Source organism: Mustela nigripes, chromosome 4 (assembly GCF_022355385.1).
Source record: "Mustela nigripes isolate SB6536 chromosome 4, MUSNIG.SB6536, whole genome shotgun sequence".
Taxonomy (NCBI): domain Eukaryota; kingdom Metazoa; phylum Chordata; class Mammalia; order Carnivora; family Mustelidae; genus Mustela; species Mustela nigripes.
Window position 1 is genome coordinate 112,439,366 of NC_081560.1, and position 16,273 is coordinate 112,455,638.

General features: G+C 43.9%; 1 protein-coding gene across 3 annotated transcripts in view; it reads right to left on the bottom strand.

Annotated features, from left to right (window-relative positions):
• Positions 1 to 16,273, bottom strand: part of TRIM67 (tripartite motif containing 67) — a 47,228-nt gene that overhangs the window by 24,005 nt on the left and 6,950 nt on the right. The gene's annotated exons all lie outside the window — the stretch shown is intronic.

The window sequence follows — 16,273 nt, forward strand, 5'->3', positions numbered from 1 at the left end:
CAGACAGCTTAATATAAGCATTTCCTAGCTGGGTCAGAGCAATAGCCTGTCTGGCCCAGCATCACATCTTAAGCAGCAGTTCTCCAAGGAGCAGCTTCTGGGAACACAGGGCCCACGTCTTCCATTCTGGATGGTGGCACAGGGCCTTATAACGCACAAGGCACAAGGACTCTGGGCTAGTATGGTTCAAATCCTGGCTCTGTCACTGGGTAGCTGGGTCATCTTCATCTCTTTGTTCTACACTGTCCTCCCCTGTAAGATCAGAAGGATGGTTGTAACACCTCCCTCCAAAGATGTCTCATGATTATGCTTTGTAATGTAACCCAAGCATTTCCGAAATCCTCTTTAATTGTTCAACCTGGGCCTATTATATATGAATTGTTGCTGACTGAAGGTTTGTGTTCCCCCAGAATCCATATGTTGAGGCCTAAGCCCCCAATGTGACAATATCTGGACATGGGCCTTTGGGAAGTAACTAGGTCATGAGCTGGAGCTCCCATGATGGCATTCATGTTCTCAGAGGGACAGACAGGAGAAATATTACTCCCTCTCTCTTGCACATGTACCAAGGAAAGGCCATGTAAGGACACAGTCGGGGGGTGGCCGGCCATCCGTCGGCAAGGCAGGAGGAGAGGTCTCCGTGGGAACCGACTCAGCCAGCACCTGGATTTTGGACTCACAGCCTCCAGAATAGGAAGAGATGAATCTGTTGTTGAAGCCTTTTGTTTAGCAGCCTGAACAGCCGTAGGCATGCATTTATCTAAATTGCGTAACTGCGGATGCCTGGATAGCTCAGTCGGTTAGGTGTCTGACTCTTGATTTCAGCTTGGGTCTTGGTCTCAGGGTCCTGGGATGGAGCCCCACATCAGGCTCCTTGCTCAGGGAGTCTGCTTCTCCCTCTCTGTTTGCCCCTCACCCCTGCTTATTTTTTTTTCTCTCTCTCCCTCTCTCTCTCAGATAAATACATAGCATCTTTAACTGGGATCTATTAAAGTTAGGGTTCAAATGGCCTCAGAGATAATTCTCCTATGTTTGTTATGGTGTCTGTGCATGGGCTCCTAAACTGCTTCCTTTCCAACCTGGTCTTTGTTGTCTCATATCCAGTTACCTGGCAGGAGGGCAGGAGGTTAGAACCAAGGATCTAGACATGGCTCATTCCAGCCTCTCATTTCACACAGGGAGAAACCGAGCTTCCAGTAAAAGGCGACTGTAAAGGAGTGCACACATGGATTAGCGCATACCTTTAGATGGTAGAAAGTGGCATGTCTTACACACAGTGGACGTTTACTGAATGTTGCCCAAGGTCATACTGATTACTAGAAGCCATTCTTGTTTGAATGTAAAAGCTCTAGAAACTAGATGCCCCTCTCAAGGATGTATCGTCCAAGGGCTTGAAGAGGTTGGAGGAATAAGACCCATGTTATTATTTTTTTAAAAAGATTTTATTTATCTATTATTTCTTTTTTTTTTTTTAAAGATTTTATTTATTAATTTGACAGAGAGAAATCACAAGTAGACGGAGAGGCAGCCAGAGAGAGAGAGAGAGAGAGAAGCAGGCTCTCCGCTGAGCAGAGAGCCCGATGCGGGACTCGATCCCAGGACTCCGAGATCATGACCTGAGCCGAAGGCAGCGGCTTAACCCACTGAGCCACCCAGGCGCCCCTTATCTATTATTTCTTTATTCACTTATTTATTTATGTAGAGAGCACAAGCAGGGGAAGAGGCAGAGGCAGAGGGAGAGAGACAATTTCAAGCAGACTCCGCACTGAGCACTGAGCCCAACACGGAGTTAGATCCCATGATTCTGAGATCATGACCTGAGCAGAAATCAAGAGTCAGACACTTAACTAAGCCACCCACGTGCCCCCAGACCCATCTTATCACGACATCTAATTGTGTGCATGTAACATCATCACAAATTTGAAGAACATTTTCCCCATGAGCTAGGGGATCCTTCCTTTTAGCACTGTAGACCCCACTGCTAAATGAGAAAAGGTAAGGCCCCCAGAAGAATTATTAGTGCCCAACTACTGGGGTGTAAGGTGGGCCTTTGAGTTCAGTGCTGCTCACATGCAATGATGGGGGCAAAGTCTGATTACATGCTGAAGATCACCACTTAAAGGTCATGCCAGAAAACTGAATCCCGCATATCCAAGTAACCTCCTGACCATTGTCTCTCAAATGCACCTCTGACCATGTCATTTCCCTTCCCACCTACATTCTCTACCCTGCACTGAGTCAAGGTCCAGCCCTTGGCTCAATACCCAAGGCTCTGGATGTTGTTTCCCTGTAGCATCACCTCCCAGGGCTGCCCATGTGGTTCCCCACCTTTGGTCAAACTGAGCTCTGCCACCCCTGAGCTTCTGTCCTCCCCACCTAGGCTCCTGCTGTGCCCTCTGTCTCATAAGCTCTCTTGCTCACATTTTGCTTGCTGTTGCCTGCTAATATCCCATCCATCTGTAAAGACCCTTTCCAAATGCCACCTCCCTCTGAAGATTTTGCTACCCTCCCCAAATGAAGTATGCCCTTTGATCTCAAACAGGGCCAGCTTCTAGGACATAGCCTTTGAGATGCATGGCCCAGAAGTGCCTTAGCTTTCCTGTTCTGTTGGGTGATGCCTGAAAAGCTTGTTCTGTGCCTGTTGTGTGGGCAGTACCATCTCTTGCACCTAGAATGTGCTGCATGAATATCTGTGTCAGTGAGTTGATTTTGTTCTAGATTTTGTCTGACTAGCTCCCTTGAGCTATGCAAGATTCAATTCTCCCACATGCTGGGCATAATTAAAATGGCCATGTGGCCACTCTGAACCCACCGTTTGGTTTCTAGGGCACAGAGCCCCATATGGTACTGGGCACTGGTGGTCTGATCCTACCCTGCTGATTGAGATGGTTTTCATGACTTCTGGGTATTAACTCTTCTACTACTGACCCACCAGATGTCATCATACTAGGTGGGACATACTGATGCCCTTCTATGCCTGGCTTCTGATTGAAGATGAAGCGTTCTTCCACCTTACCTTGCTCACTCCCTTTTCTGAGTGACCTGTCAACAGCTGGGGAAGCCCTGTCCCATAGCAGCATCCCCTCTCCAGCTGTCAGAGAGCAGCTCTGTTTCCCAGTCTCCTCCAAAACTAGCCACAGGCTTTAAGAGCTTAGTAGCCAAACAAACAAAATTGTCCTAGTGGTCAGCCTGAATTGAGGCTTAGAAACCCAGTGGTGGGCCTTAACTATTAAAACAGATGTAGGGACAGAGCCAGAGATTGGAAAACCTAGCACTCCTCTCCCAGGGTACAACTCATAGGGACAGGCAAGGGCATGGAGGTCCTGGGAGACGGGAGAGCTTGACCCACACAGGGTGCTAAGATGGGCTAGGTCATAGAGACTTTGTTCCACAGGGTGTGAAGGATTGCTGCCAAGGAGTCAGGACCCTTAGCTAGAAGTCTGCTTAGGGGAAGATTAGACCAGTATTTTCTGTGAGGGGAGCAAGGCTGGGTGTCAGGCCTCTTCTGTGTCTACTGTGGGTCACAGGCTAAGGGGACCCCTGCAACCCCCCCCCCCACCAGTAGCAGAAAATATCTTTGGTTTACTTTACTAGGCAGCTTCTTTCCAGAGGATGTGGCCCAGATTTGTAGGGGGATCCCCTGAAGCAAGACAGCATAGAGGATATGCTCTGTCCCCACTGACCAAATCCTGTGTTTCTGGCCATTGGGCCACTAAGGAGGAGACATGGTATTTGAATGGGGCTCTAGATATTGATCCAGTGCTCTGTTCTGTGATCATCCAAACCTGAAACCTCTAGATGGAGGCTGCTGCCATGACCGTGTCCGCACTGAAGAACTGTATCTGTGAAGACTCCACTCCCCCTTACTGCCCCCATCCAGGGCTAATGCAAAGTAAAAGAATCCTCTGAGGGGATCTCCCTTTCCCTGGCTTCTCAGACTTATTCAATTGCCCTGGTTGTGAGTCCTTAGGGTGTATTAGTTTCTTGTTGCTGCTGTGACAAATCACCATAAATTTAGAGGCTTAGATCAATACTGGGTTTATTCTCTTACAGTTCTGGAGTCTTACAGGGCTAAAATCAAGGTGTCAGCAGGGCTGGTAAACTGTGGCTGTTTTAGGCCACCCATTTGTGACCATTTGTTTCAGCAACCCTAGCAAGCACATAAAATTCTGTATACACCCCTATACAGCCACATACCCTTTCATACATATTCACGACATGGAATCATTTCACACACAGTCTGTCTCACATTATAAATATGGGTGATGGGTTAAAGGGAAGCAGGTCAACTTCCTGGTACCTTCAGGAAAGGAGTCAGGGTCTGTAACGAAGGAGTGTCTTGAAGGTATGGTATATACCTTTACTTACTTCATCTCACTTCGTCCTACATCAGCCTTTCCAGTATGAGGAAACTGATGCACAGAGGCATCAGAAACTGACCCAAAGACAGAGCTACAAGCCCATCCTAGACACTTTAATTTCAATTCCTGTCTTCCCCATTACTTCAGCCAGTGAGGAACTGAATGGCTGGTGTAGGCAATTCTGGGATGGCTCTTTTGGGGCACCCATTTAATGTGATGGTATGAGATGGTCCCAACCAAGGATGGTGCTGCCTTTCAGCCCTACCACAGGAGGACTCCTGGGCATGGCCTCTGCCCTGGTGCCCTGCCACACCACCCTCGGCCTTGACCCTCACACTGATAATCATGACAATGACGGCAAGGGTGGCTTTCTGCCTTTGAACACTTACTACAAGGTGTGCACTGCCTTAAGTTCTTCAAGTGCATTATCACATTTAGTACAGGGTCATTCCATGGCAAGAGATAGAGTTTTAGGACTGTTGTCTCTAAAATGAATGTTCTTATTCCCCGCATTCACATTCCACAGCACCAAATATTTCAGTAATGTCACTTTAGGCAACTTCTGCCCAGTCTAGTCTGGGGATGAGATACAGCAGTGCTAAAGTGATGTGTAGAATTACATCTAGAATTGTTCAATCACTAGACTCTACACCTGCAGCTAATACAGCACTGTATGCCAGCTATACTGGAATTACAATTTAAGAACTTAGTGGAAAAAAAAAAAGACATAGCAATGCTAACATCTGGGAAAAGTCACACCAACATTTCCAACTAGCTTTTTTCGTGCTATGAGATCAGCTCCCTCTTCTGATACCACTTCCACATATAAGGAAGCGGGTGGAGGTGGTGGTTGCCATGCTAATGACTGTGGATGGCTCTCTTCCATCAGGGGCCCAGAAAAATGCAAAATCCCTCCTCCCCTCATTTTCCATGCCGTTGGCTGGAGTGCTCTCCCCTTCATGAATCACTCTATTTCTTGATTCACCATGAGTTAATAGGGACTGCACCAAAATAGTCATTTGTGGCATTGCTATTAGAATACATTTTGGTGTTATCATTATTCCTTTATGAAATAAATGTTTCTTATGGCCTGTTGGGTGCCAGCTGCTCTGCTGGGTACTGCAAATGCAAAGATAAATAAGACACAGTTCTTGCCATCAGGATGTTCAGCGTAGTGCTATTTATGCGTGTGATGTATAAAGTTGGTTAAATAAAGACAGACACCTGGTAGGTCTGTTAGCTGCAAGACACCACTGATAGGTATAAATAAGAAAAAGCTAATTGAGATGGGATTTTAGTTTTAAAGCTGTCTGAAGTATTAGAATGAGCGGCTATAAAGACTGGGAAGACTCAGTTGGTAAAATTTGGCATGGCCAAGACCATGCTTTCATGAGGACAGCCCAGAGACAAGAGAGTAATTCTGATCATGCGTGGATGGTACCTAACAAGGCTGAGGTAGGATGTCAGGTCCACAAAGCCCTGGGACTAGAATCCTATCTTTGCCAATGAACAAAAACCATTCGCTGAGCAAAGGCAGGTGACTGTCACCTTTACTATCACCCAGTAGCCCAGACTGCTTTTTTAGGATCAGGCCAACTGCAGTTACCGGTCACCATAATAGAATTGTCTTTGGGAAAATCATATCTGACAAGAATTAACTGGCCTTAGAGTTTCCTTTCCATGGTCACATTACAGAAAAGTACATTTGCCTTTTCGGTGGGACACCTCTTCCTTTTCACCTCTCCAAATTCTTCCAGTTGTCTAAACCCGCCTCAACTCCCCTCTTTTCTCGCAGTTGTCCCTTGTGTTGGTATGACCCCCTACTCTGTGCTCCTTCGTATTTGGGGTTGGTTCCATACGCTTTCAGCACTGGTGACTTGTGCTCTGACGTTGTTCTTTATTTCTTATGCCTCAGTGGAGACATGAACCCTCCGTCTATCTAATGAGTGGAGCTAAGGACCAGTTCCAGATCACCCTCTTCATCAACCTTTCCATCTGTTCCTTTTCATGGCCTCCTTCTTCCTGGGAATCTCTTTTCTTATCTAGCTGTCTCACTTTTTTTTTTTTTTCTGGTCTCCTCTCTTCCCACCCTTATCACTGAGCAAAACAAGCTGAAATGGTCAGAGGTTTTTACTACCAGGTTTTACTGGCAAACAGGGTAAATATAACAATCTGAAAAAATGATAAAAATTTATTAGAATCTTCCAAAGGAATATAGCCAGGCTACTCCTGCTCTCCATTGAAATTGAAATAAAGCTAGCTAACATTCAGTCTTTCTTAGCCTTTCAGGCTAGATATCCCCTTTAATGTGGCTTCTGGAATCCATGTATCACATCATTATTTTTACCACTCCATATCTACGATGTTTTCAGTAAGTCCTGGATACTAAAAAATAGGTAATTGTGGGACCTGCTCCCTTTCAGTCCCATAGAACAGACCCCAAATGACTGTACCTGCTCTGGACCATAGGATCATTCACCCTATTTCACATCTTCCGTGGGAAGAATAAATAAACCAAAAATAAGAAATGACATCATATTTCTCAATGTCCCTCTGCCTCAAGTGAATCTATGTTAATCCCCGGCACTCAATCAGCAGATAATGAGCCGCTTGAAAGTTGGAACTAGATTTTAAACATCTTAACACCTCACACATTGCTATATATTTAGGTTCCTTCTTTCTTTCTTGACTAATACAACTCCTCATTGTTCAAGACACCAGCTCAAGCATCATCTTCTCTTCAATCTCCCCTCACTACTCTTTTCCTCTTCCCCTCCTGAAACTTTAGGCAGCATTAACTGCCTTCTCCTCTCTGTTCCCTCCCTGGTTCATTCACGTTTCAAATATGGCACTCATTCCACTTTTAATGTTGGTTTAATGTACACTGGATGGGTTATAAAATGATCCTCCTCCTCCAGTTGGCTGTGAGCTGTCCTGTGGCCCATTTTATATGTATCCACAGCCCCCATCACAGCCTGTGAGTTGTAAAGGTGCCCAAGAAATGCTTTTCCAATGGAATGTTTTGATTGGATAGTACAGAGAGCCATGAGATGACATTTGTCTTTCATGTCCTAGAGAAAACATAAATAGACTCAGGAATGAAGGTACCTTAACAGTGCAGGGAACCACACAGAGATTCCATCATTATCACCATCGCCACCACCACTGCCATCCTCCTCATGACACCCAGCAAACCCCAAACGTGGCAGACGATAGCATGAATCCTTCCTGTTTTGCTCAGATGGCTCTGAAGCCTGTGTCCCCCAACGGAAAGAAGCAGCTTTGGGAACCAGAGGGCCTGTGTCACCCAGGATGTACATGAAGCAGAAATCATTCAAGGAAAATTTCAGTTTTGATTTAATACTATTGGAAGAGACTTCTCCATGGGTCTCTCATTTCTGTAAGTCTGACCAGTGAGGCACAGCTTACCCTTTTTTCTGGAAAGTCTTTCCAGGAATGCTTGTATAGACAGCCCTCTTGGAAGCTAGAGATGCCGTCCCTCTCTGGAGCAAGGTGCCCCACACTGACCACCCTTTATAAAGGATTCGGGCTCCACAGGTTCAGAGTTCCTCTCCTGTGATACAACCTACTATGCGTGCAGGTGGCATCTGGCCCTATCATACGACCCCAGTGTCGGCAGGGGCTTAGAGTAAGCACGCTGACACTCTGACTACTGCTATTGCTATGAGTGACAGATTGTTCTTCTTGTCGGACCTGGGAGTCTCATGGCCTCTGCATGCATCCACGAGCTTGCGGTAAGGGAATTTGATAGTTGTACATAGGCAAAAATGTCACACCTCTCACAGCTCCTGACACTATCACCCCCACCAGGATTTCTTGCCTTTAATGTGTCCTGACTTGCCCCTCTGTGAGGAAGACAAACACTCATCAGTGATAAGCTGCAAATACTTATAAAGGAAACCGATTTGGGGGTAATTATCACACCCTCCAACAAGCTATTGGTATGCGGTGATGTCCCCACGGAAGATGTGAAATAGGGTGAATGATCCTATGGTCCAGAGCAGGTACAGTCATTTGGGGTCTTCTATGGGACTGAAAGGGAGCAGTCACATGTCCCAATGACTGGCAAGGTCCCCGTTCATTGATCTGAATGTTTTCAAGCAGCATTTCTTGAGCAGTGACTGCCTACTGCTCAGAAGTAGGGTACTATCTTAATGAGATTTTCCAGAGGTTTGTTATTCTCTTTCATTTATTCAAGCAGGCCACTGTTTGCTTCTTTATGAGTCTGTTTCAAAAGGGTATTTAAGGCAGTTTGCAAGGGTCTGTAGAATTCAATAGTGCCTACCTTAGAAGAGAAAAAGAGAAGGGTGGGGACATAAAAGGAAGCCAGAAACAAGTCTTGGAATCTGTAACATAATTAAAGCTGTTATGTAGGCACCAAATATTTGGCTCTAAGCATTTTTAGCAGCTGAAGAGAAAAGTGAAACCTGATTAGTTACACAATCTAAAGAGACCATCAGATTAAAAAAGGGAAACATTTGCACCCCAGAAGTTGACTTGCAAGAGGAATGTGACAGTCACTGCAAGGAAGTACAAAGCCCCATGGGGACCCTTCTCCCTTCCATGAAAAAATCCTAAGCCACTAGGGACAAGCAGCAACTCCCAACCATCTACCCCATTACTCTGAGCAAGGTGAAGACACCATGTAGCTAGAGAAAGAGAAAAGAGAAAATACCTATCTTTCTGGGGGAGATGGAGAAAACAGTCATAGATCCAAACTGTCTGAAGCTCCCTACTGCTGGAGAAGGCAAGGACAACTGGAAAATGCCCAGGAAATCTGGAAAGGGGCTAATCAATTGACATGGCTCAGCCTAGAAAGAATCAGTGAGCTCTAAGAATGGTCCATAGAAATTGTTGAAAATGTAACATAGAGAAGAGGAATGATTAAAGAAAAAAGAACAGATGATCCAAGATCTATAGAATAATATCAGTGTAACATAAGTGTACTTGGAATTCCAGAAGGACAGGAGAGAGAGAGAACAGAGCAAAGGAATTATCTAGAGATTTAATATAAGGGAATTTTTCAAAAACAATAAAAGACATCCACCCATAAATCTAAGTAGCTCAGAGAATCCCAAGCAGGATATGAACATGTAAACTTTTTTCCATTACTGCTGTCTCCTAATTCAAATCCCCATCTTTATAGCCCAACCCTCCAGTTGGTCTTCCTGCCTCCACTCTTGTCCCCCTACTATGCAGTTTGTAAACAGCAATTAGAATAACTTAAAATAAATAAACATCACTCCCCAGCTTAAGAGCCTCCAGCTGTCTCCCTGCATTTACCATAAAATCCAACCTGTTCCCTGTGGCCTGCCAGGACCTGAGTCCTCTTCACCCTGCCTATCTCTCTGCTCTTGCTACTTATTCATCTTTTTAAAAATTACACTGCAAACACAGGGGCCCATTTTTGTTCTATAAACACATCAGGCATCTTCCATCTCTGGCTTGTTTACCTTGTGGCACACACTGCCTTTAGAACTGGGCAGGCCTGGCCAATTCTCATCTAGTTTTCAAGTCTTGCTTTTTCAACCTTCCTCCCCCAAAGAAGTCCTTCTAATCACATTATTTTACTCCCATCTTAATGGATATCAAAAATTATCCAATATCCACTAAGAAATCATGCAATATAAAAAATTGCCCAATTTATTTATTTGTGCATTTGTTGATCGTCTTTCTCTTGGAACTATGTTTATGCTCTTTGTGGGAAGAGAACACATCCTTCCGTGGCCTCAGTGTTTAGAATGGTACCTGGTATGGTATAGACCTTCAAGATTTACATGTTGATTGAATAAATAATTAATTGAATTGAAGAATAAATGCTCATTAGAAGCACAAGTTCAGAAAAAGGACTTAAAGGTCAAAAGGCACCATCAGCTTTTTAGTTACCCATAGTTAAGTACTAGAAATTACTTTTAGTTCTGTGGGTATACCACTCAGCTGATGGGTATTGCTAGCCATATGGCAACACATAATTTATTGAGTGATGATAAGCCACAGTTTTCATTTTAAGAGGTCTCTCATTTCTGATTATTCATGTTTTATTGGATTCCCTGTTTTACTACTGCCACCTAGAATCAAATTATTAACAAGGATTGAGAGTTTGGACAATATTTGTACGAATATTTGCCTACTCTCCTAGCACAACCTTGACCTCATTTTAAAAAACTATGTACCGTCTGAACAGATTTTTCAAATGACATGTGACCAAGGCCCCTGCTGGCAGGTGCCAGGGTTCCTGTCTGCTATGTCTGTCATTTAGACCTCTTCCACACTGTCGAGCTCACTAGCCCCACCTCACCTGTCTTTGTCCCTTCTGGACCATTCCCTACTCTCACCTCCAAACCACTTAACCCCTCTAGAGCCACCTGGAGAATGAAGAAGGGGGGCTATGTGATCTGTTCTGTTCTCTCCAGCCCTCAAACTCTCTCTCTCTCTCTCTCTTTTTTTATTTTTTATTATTTTTTTTAATTTTATTTATTTATTTGACAGAGAGAAATCACAAGTAGATGGAGAGGCAGGCAGAGAGAGAGAGAGAGAGAGAGAGGGAAGCAGGCTCCCTGCTGAGCAGAGAGCCCGATGCGGGACTCGATCCCAGCACCCTGAGATCATGACCTGAGCCGAAGGCAGCGGCTTAACCCACTGAGCCACCCAGGCGCCCTCTCTCTTTTTTTTAAAAAGGATTTTGTTTATTTGTCAGAGAGAGACACACAGTGAGAGAGGGAACACAAGCAGGGGGAGTAAAAGAGGGAGAAGCAGGCTTCCCACTGCGCAAGGAGCCCAGGCCCCTGGGATCATGACCTGAGCCAAAGGCAGACGCTCAACAACTGAGCCACCCAGGCACTCCTCAAACTCTTTTATGCTTTTTATTCTAAACAGGATGTTTGTCTCTTCCTCACCCGTTAATTTCCATTTTCTGCTGCTCCATTACAGTTGAATGAAAGAGGGGTTGTGTCCCACTCTCTGTCTGTACCTTTAAAAATATTTCTTTCATTCATAATTACTCTTTAGATGATGCTGTACACATGTGCTTTTGTTCAGATACGTACACAGCATTCTATTACATTTTTATAGTTAATCAAAATGTACAGTGAAGAAATTTAAAGGATCATCTTTTTTCCAGGATCATTTCACAACTTGCAGTGCAACTTTAGCAAGCCCCTGTGCCTGGATTTCCTCATCTGCACAATGAGGAGGCTGGAATTTATGATGTCTGCTGGAAAACAGCCTATTCCAGGAATTAAAAATTGTAAACCCTGCACAGTTCTTGCTTTCTAAGAGGAAGTTCCAAGTGGGGAGGGGCAAATTCACACCCCCCCACCTCCTCTCCAATGTCACCTGGATTCTCCCTTGCCCCTTGAGGTTCCATGGTTTTGATACTTCCAACCTCCACCATTCCCTAGGCAGGCCCTTCAAAACTGGCTCAAGAGTGGATAAAGCACTCTCTTTGCTTCTTTATAGAACAACTAATTAGCAAACCAAAAGGAAATGCAGAGATACCAACAGTCAGTGGGTTTCTCTTCAATCCAGGAAAGCAGCAAAGATCAGTTGTCCAGCGTTTCTTTCTCCCAAGACACCCATGCTGGAGCCCAGGAGGGCCCAGATGGCTCTGCACACACTTCGACTTCTCAGAGATTCCTGCTCCTCTGGGTCCTTGAACACTGCCTTGTCTACCCGCATGCAGAATTTGCTGAACCAAAGATTCTGTTTAGTGCCAGAGTAATTAAGTAAGACTCTCTGGTTCAGTCTACGCAGACTCCTTAGGGTCCATGTGTCAAGTATCTTCAGGCTTGAGGGGCACCCCATTTCTCAGATGACTTGCACAGTTAGAATGGTGGGCCCAGTGCCCTGGGCCCCAGAAAGCATCCCCATCAGGGTTTTTCAAATACTAAAGTACGTATGAGTCAACATGGGATCTTGCTGACATGCAAATCCTGAGTCCGTGATTATGACTGCAGCAGGTCTCATGAGTCTACATTTCCAACAAGCTCCTGGGTGCTGCTGCTCAGTGGACCACACTGTGGTCACAGGTCCTAGTCAAGAGGTCAGAACACTGTTTCCCTACAGAGGACCAGACGGTAAATATTCTCGGCTCTGCAGTCCACAGAGCCCTGTTGAAGCTACTCCCCTCTTCCAACTGCCACTGCTGGCAAAGGCAGCCCTTGGCAATATATAAACAAATGAGCATTGTTGTGTGCCAATAGAACTTTATTTACAAAAACAGATGGTGGGCGATAGTTTGTCAACCCTTTCCCTGATTTGTCTCAGAGAGGAAGAGAAAGCTCCCCTCTGGAACACTCCACATGGTTAACATCCACAGCTAAAGTCTCATCACCATGAATATCTATCCACGCAAAGGATACCTAAAATACGAAACCTCAACCATGGAGTGACACCACGGTATGACAGTAGGAAGTAGATCTACCACTGGTAATGTCCTTTTGCATTCCTCAAGGTTTTCCTAAATTCTAAACCCTTCTATGTCTACGAACAGTCTTCAAAAAGAAGGTAAAAGCAGTTCAAATTTATGGGTTTTTGCCTTCTTCTCTGAAACCCACTTTCTGTTTTCCAAATGTGTGGAATGCTGAGGGAGGCATACCTTCCAAAGGCTGTTAACATAAGGGTTCTTTTTAATAATTCTTCCGAAATTCCCAACCTTCTTGGAATTAAATCAAACGTGGGGCTGGGCTGTAGCCCAGGTGGCTTTGAAAACATGGTGATGTTAGCATAGAGAGGGTGGTTTGAGAGGATGTGGTAGACTTTAGTTATAAGAATAAGCTCATGTTTCCAGAAGTTGAAGCAGATTACTCATTGGTTCTTCCAACCTGGGGCAGGTGGAATGGAAGCCATTTAGACCTTAGCCTTCATTTCTGAGAACTTCGGAGGTGGTCAAAGATTCAACCTCTCAAAAATCTAGGTTTTCACTCAGATTGTGCATATTTCCGTGCCACGTGCTTTGAGGACCCTGATGCATTGCCCTCCCAAAGCACTGGTCTTAGAATCGGCAGCTAGTGTACAGCAATCAGCCATAGAGTGGTAGGACTCAGTCCTCCCCAAAGAGTTTTACCAAGTACTTCTTTCTACGGAACTCTCTATCCCCCATCCAACCCCACCCTAAAATGCCCTCAGGTCAGCCCTGAAGGCTTAGTCTTTTCATAGGCCTTCAAATCAAGAGGGGTACTTGGGCAATAGCTGCTCAGATCAAACCAACTTTTGAGAGAAGGCAGATCGCCAACTAGTAGTTAAAAATATAAAAATCTAGATCTAGATTTAAAAATCGATCTAACAATAATGTGATGAAAATAGGAAACTAATTATGAGAAACAAGGTAATCCACCTTATTTTCACTCCCCATGGTTCCTTCTACATGGATTTTTTATTACTTACATAGTTTTTCTATTGGGAGAAAATAGGTATAAACTTTATGGAAGGCAATTTGGCAACATTAAATATCTTAAGGCCAGCAATCTTTTCACATAGCATCTCCATATTTAGAAATTTAACCTGAGGAAATAATTAAGAGCATAGGCATAGATTTTTTTTTTTTTTTTGAGCATAGGCACAGATTTGATTAGAAAGATGTTTATAGCGGCAAAAGACTGAAAACAACCTAAAGTCCGGCACTGACACTTTGATCAAATAAAATATTAAATCCTTATGAAGGAATGGCATGCAGTCATCAGAAATGATGTACATTAACTGACAGGAAATATATTTATATCGTATTATTAAAGAAAAAGAGGATACAAATGTATGATAGAATTCTACAAGAAAAACCTAAAACAAATTTTTTTCGTCTCCAAATTAGAATGTACGACCAGTATTCAATCAAGTAAGTGTACTTCTGATCATAGTTCAGCCATGATTACATGTTCTGCCTTTCTTATTTTTGTGTTTTTTCTTTTAATGGAGGAATCTTTCCTCGGAGGCGCTAAAGGGGAAATGCCTTTCCTTATCCCTTTTATAAAACAAGGTAGGAATACAGTGCTGAGAAGCCACGTGCCATTTGGCAGAACCTCAGGACATGAGAGGAGCCTGACATCTTGTTTTCCCTGAGATTTCCAGACCTTATCACCTCCTTTGCTCTTGTGAAGTGATGACTCATTAGGAACGGTAATCCTAGGGTATCAACAAGATTTCGTTTATTTTTAATTATTATTATTATTTTTTTAATGTACTGGACCTTATTCAGGGTGATTTTTTTAAAGATTTTATTTATTTATTTGACAGAGATACCAAGTAGGCAGAGAGGCAGGCAGAGAGAGAGAGGAGGAAGCAGGCTCCCTGCCAAGCAGAGAGCCCGATGTGGGGCTTGATCCCAGAACCCTGGAATCATGACCTGAACCAAAGGCAGAGGCTTTAACCCACTGAGCCACCCAGGCACCCTACAAGATTTCATTTTAATACTGTCTTATTTTCCAGGGTTCTCCAAAGGTTTCTAAAGAAGGATTTATCCTGCATTTTATACCTCAGTTCAGGAATCAATTTCTACCCATTTTACATTTTATTTATTTAGTTATTTATTTATTTTAGATTTTATTTATTTGACAGAGACAGCGAGAGAGGGAACACAAACAGGGGAGTGGGAGAGGGAGAAGCAGGCTTCCCGCTGAGCAGGGAGCCTGATGCGGTTGATCCCAGGACCCTGAGATCATGACCTGAGCTGAAGGCAGATGCTTGACCTGAGCCAAAGGCAAATGCTTAAGGACTGAGCCACCCAGGTGCCCCAGTTTCTACTCATTTTAATTTCAGGGTTAACCATTTGCACCCAGCAGATGTTACGGAAGACTTGGTTGACATTCTGTGACATGTCACTCTATGGGAGAGAAAGAGCTCACAATGATCCTTTCCCCCTGCTTCAGGACAATTAGAGTTCCATCATGAATAGGCAAAAAGAAGCTCTCCTGAAAGCTTCCCCTCTGTGTCCTATCTTTCACAACATGTTTCTTCACATCAGAAGTTCTTTGAAATGATTAATACTTTTCCAGAAGAACCATCTAAAAATGTGTTATAATAACCAACATATAGAAGCAACCCAAGGGTCCATCAATAGATGAATGGATAAAGAAGATATGGTACATGCATGTGCACACACACACGTGTGCGAATATTACTCAGCCATAAAAAGAATGAGACTTTGCCACTTTTGCCAACGTGGATGGACCTTGAGGGTATTATGCTCAGTGAAATAAGTCAGAGAGGGGTTTCTGGGTGGCTCAGTGGGATAAGCCTCTGCCTTCAGCTCAGGTCATGATCTCAGGGTCCTGGGATTGAGCCCCACATCGGGCTCTCTGCTCAGCAGGGAGCTCGCTTCCCCCTCTCTGCCTGCCTCTCTGTCTACTTCTGATCTCTCTCTCTCCTTGTCAAATAAATAAATAAAATCTTAAAAAAAAAAAAAGAAAAGTCAGAGAAAGACTACTACCACATGATTTAATTAAAAGTGGATTCTAAAAAACAAATAAAAAAAAGAAAACTCAGACTTATAGATGCAGAGAACAGAGGGGTGGTTGCCAGAGAGGAAGGGGTTTGGGTGTGTGTGAAATGAGTGAAGGGAATCAAGAGATACAAACTTTCAGTTATGAAATAACTAAATCATGAGGATATAATGTACATGCTGGGGCAATACAGTCAGTAGTATTGTATTAACTTTGTATGGGGACAGATGGTAATTTAGATGTGTTGTGGTCATTTCACAATGTATATAAATGTCAAATAATGTGAAGCTAATAGAATATCATATGCCAATTATACTTCAATAAGAAATTAAATTCGTAAAAATGTGTTTAGCCCAAACCTAAAGTTTTTTTTTTTAAGATTTTATTTATTTATTTGACAGAGACCACAAGTGGGCAGAGAGGCAGGCAGAGAGAGAGGAGGAAGCAGGCTCCCCACTG